The following is a 6,000-nucleotide window of genomic DNA, read 5'->3' on the forward strand; positions in this document are numbered from 1 at the left end:
GAACCAGGGGCTCGAACCGGGATCCTTCCTCTGGTCCTTGCCCTTTGCGCCATGTGCGCTTAACCCACTGCGCTATTGCCTGACCACCCCCCTTTTTTTTCTTTTTTTTTTACACCAGTGTTAAACGCCTTGTTGACAAACAAGAAAACAAAATTGTAAGAGGTTTTCCTGGTATAAAAAAGGCTCGGGGGCATGTTCTGATGTATTAAGAAATGCATCACTTTTTTTTTTCTTGCCTCCAGGTTTATTATTGCTGGGGCTTGGTGCCTGCACTACAAATCCACTGCTCCTGGAGGGCATTTTTCCCATTTTGTTGCCCTTATTGTTACCCTTATTATTGTTGTTGATAGGACAAAGAGAAATCAAGAAAGGGGGAAGACGGGGAGAGAAAGACAGACACCTGCAGACCTGCTTCACCGTCCATGAAGTGACCCCTCTGCAGGTGGGGAGCAGGGGTTCCAACCAGGATTCTTATGCCAAACCTTGTACTTTGCGCCATGTGTGCTTAACCTGCTGCGCTACTGCCCAGCTCCCGTAACTCTTACTTTATGCAAATTTAGATAGTAAAGACATTGTTGGTAGGGGAGGTGGTACAGTGGGTAAAGCATTGAACTGTCCGACATGGTGTCCCCAGTTTGATCCCTGGCTGCGGGCTCACTCTGGGTCCCCCACCCCCCTGGCCAGTGGCTGCAAAGGGTCAGAGTGGCCCTCTGGGAGTCCTGTGGTAGCTCTGCTTGGCGAGGGCAAAGTGTGTAAAGAGACAAAATAGCCCCAGGAGAGCCTCAAGGGGTCATCTCGTTTATTGGGGGGAAAGGCAGGCAAATATACCCATTGATGGGGGGGAGGTTGAGGTAATTATTAACCCAAACACAGAGCAACATTATGCATAGTCACATTTTGACCTACAGACTATTTGATCACAAGTAAAGGGTTACCATACAAGGTTTGAGCACAAGCTTCACAATGTAAATTTTCCGGATAGATTGCTGGCACTTGGGGGGACGGGGGGGGGGGGAGGCAGCTGAGCAATCAGGATGTTTTGCTGGCGGTTTTCAAGTTAGCCATACACAGTAATTTATGGTCTTTGTTTTAAAAGGGAGGAAGGGTAGCATATGTAGAGAGGCACCCATGTCTGGGAGTCCAAGTCATAAATTCCAGAGGTCGGGAGGGACCTACCATATCTCAACCCATTTGGGAGAGGGTCTGGGGTCAGACTCTCATGGAAACAATGGCCTGGACTTCCTGGGCAGTGGGCCCAGCCCCCAACACCTAGCATCTCATGTACAGAACAATGCTCTGGTTCTCTTCCCCACCTCTTACTAATAATAAATACTTAAAGAGAAATTAAAGTTATACATAAAGAGAGAAAAACATAAGATCCTACTAAATGTCAAAATTTAGATTTGTTGGGGAACATGTACTGGAGTGGTTGCTTTGGCTAGTCTCATGTGAAATTCTTATATTCAATAAATAAAATAAATCTTGGGGGGAGTCTGCAGTAGCGCAGTGGGTTAAGCGCAGGTGGCACAAAGCATAAGGGCCAGCATAAGGATCCCGGTTCAAGCCCCCGGCTCCCCACCTACAGGGGAGTTACTTCACAAGTGGTGAAGAAGCAGGTCTGCAAGTGTCTTATCTTTCTCTGCCCCTCTGTCTTCCCCTCCCCTCTCCATTTCCCTCTGTCCTATCCAACAACAGCGACATCAATAACTACAACAAGGGAGTCCAGCAGTAGGGCAGCAGGTTAAGCGCACATGGTGCAAAGCGCAAGGACTAGCAGAAGGATCCTGGTTCTAGCCCCCGGCTCCCCACCTGTAGGGGAGTCGCTTCACAAGCGGTGAAGCAGGTCTGCAGGTGTCTGTCTTTCTCTCCCCTTCTCTGTCTTCCCCTCCTCTCTTCATTTCTCTGTCCTATCCAACAACGACGATATCAATAATAATAACTACAACAATAAAACAAGGGCAACAAAAGAAAATAAAATAATAATAATAACCAACAATAGGGGAGTCGGGCGGTAGCACAGCAGGATAAGCACATGTGGCGCAAAGCGCAAGGACTGGTTAGGATACCAGTTCAAGCCCCCAGCTCCCCATCTGTAGGGGAGTTGCTTCTCAGGCGGTGAAGCAGGTCTGCAGGTGTCTCTCTGTCTCTCTTTCTCTCTATCTCCCCCTTCTCTTTCAATTTCTCTCTGTCTCTATCCAATAACAAAAAAAATTCTTTAAAAAAACAATAAAACAAGGGCGACAAAAAGGAATAAATAAATATTTTTTAAAATTAAAAATATTGCTCAACAATTTGTTTGGCCTCGTATGTTAACTCTCTTTTCAATCACCAGGTTCCAGATGCCACCAGGTTGCTGGCCAGGCTTCCCTGGATTGAAGATCCCACCAATGTGTCCTGGAGCTCAGCTTCCCCAGAGACACACCCTACTAGGGAAAGAGAGAGGCAGACTGGGAGTATGGACCGACCAGTCAACGCCCATATTCAGCAGGGAAGCAATTACAGCAGCCAGACCTTCTACCTTCTGCAACCCACAATGACCCTGGGTCCATGCTCCCAGAGGGATAGAGAATGGGAAAGCTATCAGGGGAGGAGGTGGGATATGGAGATTGGGTGGTGGGAATTGTGTGGAGTTATACCCCTCCTACCTTATGGTTTTGTTAATCCTTTCTTAAATAAAATTTAAAAAATTAAAAATAAATAAATTTTGGGGCTGGGTGGTGGTGCACCTGGTTAAGGGCACATGATACAATGTGCAAGGACCTAGGTTTGAGCCCCTGATCCCCACCTGCAGGGAGAAAGCTTTGCAAGTGGTGAAGTAGTGCTGCAGGTATCTCTCTCCCTATCCTCCCCTCTCTTGATTTCTGGTTGTCTCTGTCTAATAACTGAATAAAGATAAGTTTAAAAATTGTTTCAAAACTTAGTCTATAAAAATGAATTAAATAAAATTAAACTTTAAAAGAAAAAATAGATCTATCTAGACTGAATTTATGTGTCAGGGGATGTTATTAGTATTACTGAAGATTGGTATTGATGCTTATCTTCTCTTGATGGATATATAACAGAAAATATTTGTAATATATCTGCTTTACCAAGTACACTACCACCTGGTCCTGCAGAAAATATTATTTGACACTTTGTAGAAGCAAGCTTTTCTCAGTGATGTTAGAATTGCCAAGCAGGTGAAATGGGGGGAGAGAGGGAACTTTCCTTATGTCCCACATCCCTTGATTTAGAAAGAGCACTTCTGGGGCTGGGCAGTGGTGTACCCAGTGGACTGCATATGTTACCATGCTTAAGGACCGGGGTTCAAGCTCCCACTCCCCATCTGCAGAGGGGAAGCTTCACGAGCAGTGAAATAGGTCTACAGGTGTTGTCTCTCTTTTTCTCTCCCTCTATCTCCACTGCCCTCAGTTTCTCTCTAGCCTATCTAATAGAATAGAAAGAAAAGAGAAAGAGAAAAAAAGGCCTATGGAATTTCTGGGTTCATAGTGCTGGCACTGAGCCCCAGCAAAAGCCCTGGTGGCAATAAAAAAAATTAATTAAAATAAACTACTTTTGTGGGAAACAGTTTAGGATTCCACAAAACATAAAGAAATGGACGTACCATATGATCTGGCAATTCTTCTCCTGGGCATCTATCTACTGGAATTGCGTGGGGGGGGGGGGTTGTTTGTTTGTTTTATCAGAGTATTGCTGTGATCTGAAGGTGCTGAGGCTCGAACTCCTAGGCATCTATCTTGAAGAACACAAAATCATATCTGAAAAGATCTGTGCCCACCTATATTCATACAGTGCTATTTTATCATAGAGTTTGAAAACAACCCAAGTGTCCAACAACAGATGAGTGACTAAGGAAGTTGTAGTTTACATACACAATGAAAGACTACTCAACTATAAGAACCAGTGAAATTTCTGACTTATTTCACTTACCATGAATTTTTCAAGGTCCATCCAAGATCAGCTGGAAATGGTGAAGTCATCATTTTTTATAGCTGAGTAGTATTCCATTGTGTATACAGACCACAACTTGTTCAGCCCACTCATCTATTGTTGGACACCTGGGTTGCTTCCAGGTTTTGGCTATTACAAATTATGCTGCCAAGAACATATGTGTACACAGATCTTTTTGGATGGATATGTTGGGTTCCTTAGGATATATCCACAGGAGAGGAATTGCAGGATCATTGGGTAGGTCCATTTCTAGCCTTCTGAGAGTTCTCCAGACTGTTCTCCACAGAGGGTGGACCAATTGACATTCCCACCAGCAGTGCAGGAGGGTTCCTTTGACCCCACACCCTCTCCAGCATTTGCTGCTGCTACCTTTTCTGATGTATGACATTCTCACAGGAGTGAAGTGGTATCTCGTTGTCTTTATTTGCATTTCTCTGACAATCAGAGACTTGGAGCATTTTTTCATGTGTTTCTTGGCCTTTTGGATCTCTTCTGTGCTGAATATTCTGTCCATGTCCTCTCCCTATTTTTGGATGGGGTTATTTGTTTTCTTGTGGTTGAGTTTGGCAAGCTCTTTATATATATATTGGTTATTAAACTCTTGTCTGATATATGGCATGTAAAGATCTTCTCCCATTCTGTGAGGGGTCTCTTGGTTTGGGTAGTGGTTTCATTTGCTGTGCAGAAGCTTTTTAATTTGATGTAGCCCCATAGGTTTATGCTTGCCTTAGTCTTCTTTGTAATTGGATTCATTTCATTGAAGATGTCTTTAAAATGTATGCAGAAAAGAGTTCTGCCAATATTTTCCTCTAAGTATCTGATAGTTTGTGGTCTAACATCCAAGTCCTTGATCCACATGGAATTTACTTTTGTATTTGGTGAAACATAGTGGTTCAGTTTTATTCTTCTGCATGTTTCAACCCAATTTTTCCAACACCATTTGTTGAAGAGACTCTGCTTTCCCCATTTAATAGTCAAGTAACCTTTATCAAAGATTAGATGTCCATAGGTGTGGGGGCTCAAAAGATTTTTTAATAAGGGCACTGGACAGTGGTTTAGTGGTAGAACACATTGCCTAATATGTCTGGAAAAACAAAACTAAATCCACCACCCTTAACAGAGCTTCTCTCTGGCCTGTGAAGACACAGTTGAGTACCAATATGGAGCTGTAACCAAGAAAAGCAACTTGGAAACGAAGGGAGGAGCACCATCTTCTAGGTCTATGAACAGCCATTAGACTGCTCTGGTGAAGAATAGGTCCAGAAGTCGAAGGATAGAAGAGGGGCATCTTCACTTACCACCAAAGTCAGTATTGCCATTGTAATATTTCTGTCAATGGGCTGTGGAGATAGCATAATGGTTATACAAAGGGACTTTCTTGCTTGAGGCTCCAAGTCATAGGTTCAGTCTCCCAAACCAGCAAAAATCAGAGCTGAGCAATGCTCTGGTAAAACAAAAAAACAGAAAAGCCCTACTTTATTTTTTTAACAGAGAACTGCTCGGCTCTGGCTTGTGGTGTGGGGGATTGAACCTAGGACTTGACAGAACCTCAGGCTTGAGAATCTGTTTGCATAACCATTATGCTATCTACCCCCACCCCAGAAAAGCCCTACTTTAAAGATATTTCTGTCACCACATCTCTGCCCTTTTGGACTTTTGAGGTACCAGTTTCCAATTGAGGGGATACACAAAAGTTCTACTTAATTATTATTTTTTAAAATTTTATTTATTGGATAGAGAGAAATCGAGAGCAAAGGGGGGGATAGAGAGGGTGAGAGACACCTGCAGCACTGCTTCACCACTTGTGAAGCTTTCCCCCTGCAGGGGGTACCGGGGACTCGAACCTGGGTCCTTGCGCGTTGTAACATGTGTGCCCAACCAGGTGCACTATCACCTGGCCCCTTACTATTTTTTTTTTTAATAAATGGGTTTTGTTGTTGTTGTTGTTTTGTTTTTACCAGAGCATTGCTCATCTCTGGCTTATGGTGGTGCAGAGGATTGAACCTGAGACTTTGGAGCCTCAGGCATGGGAGTCTCTGCATTTAATTT

The sequence above is a fragment of the Erinaceus europaeus genome, chromosome 3 (assembly GCF_950295315.1).
Source record: "Erinaceus europaeus chromosome 3, mEriEur2.1, whole genome shotgun sequence".
NCBI classification, from domain to species: domain Eukaryota; kingdom Metazoa; phylum Chordata; class Mammalia; order Eulipotyphla; family Erinaceidae; genus Erinaceus; species Erinaceus europaeus.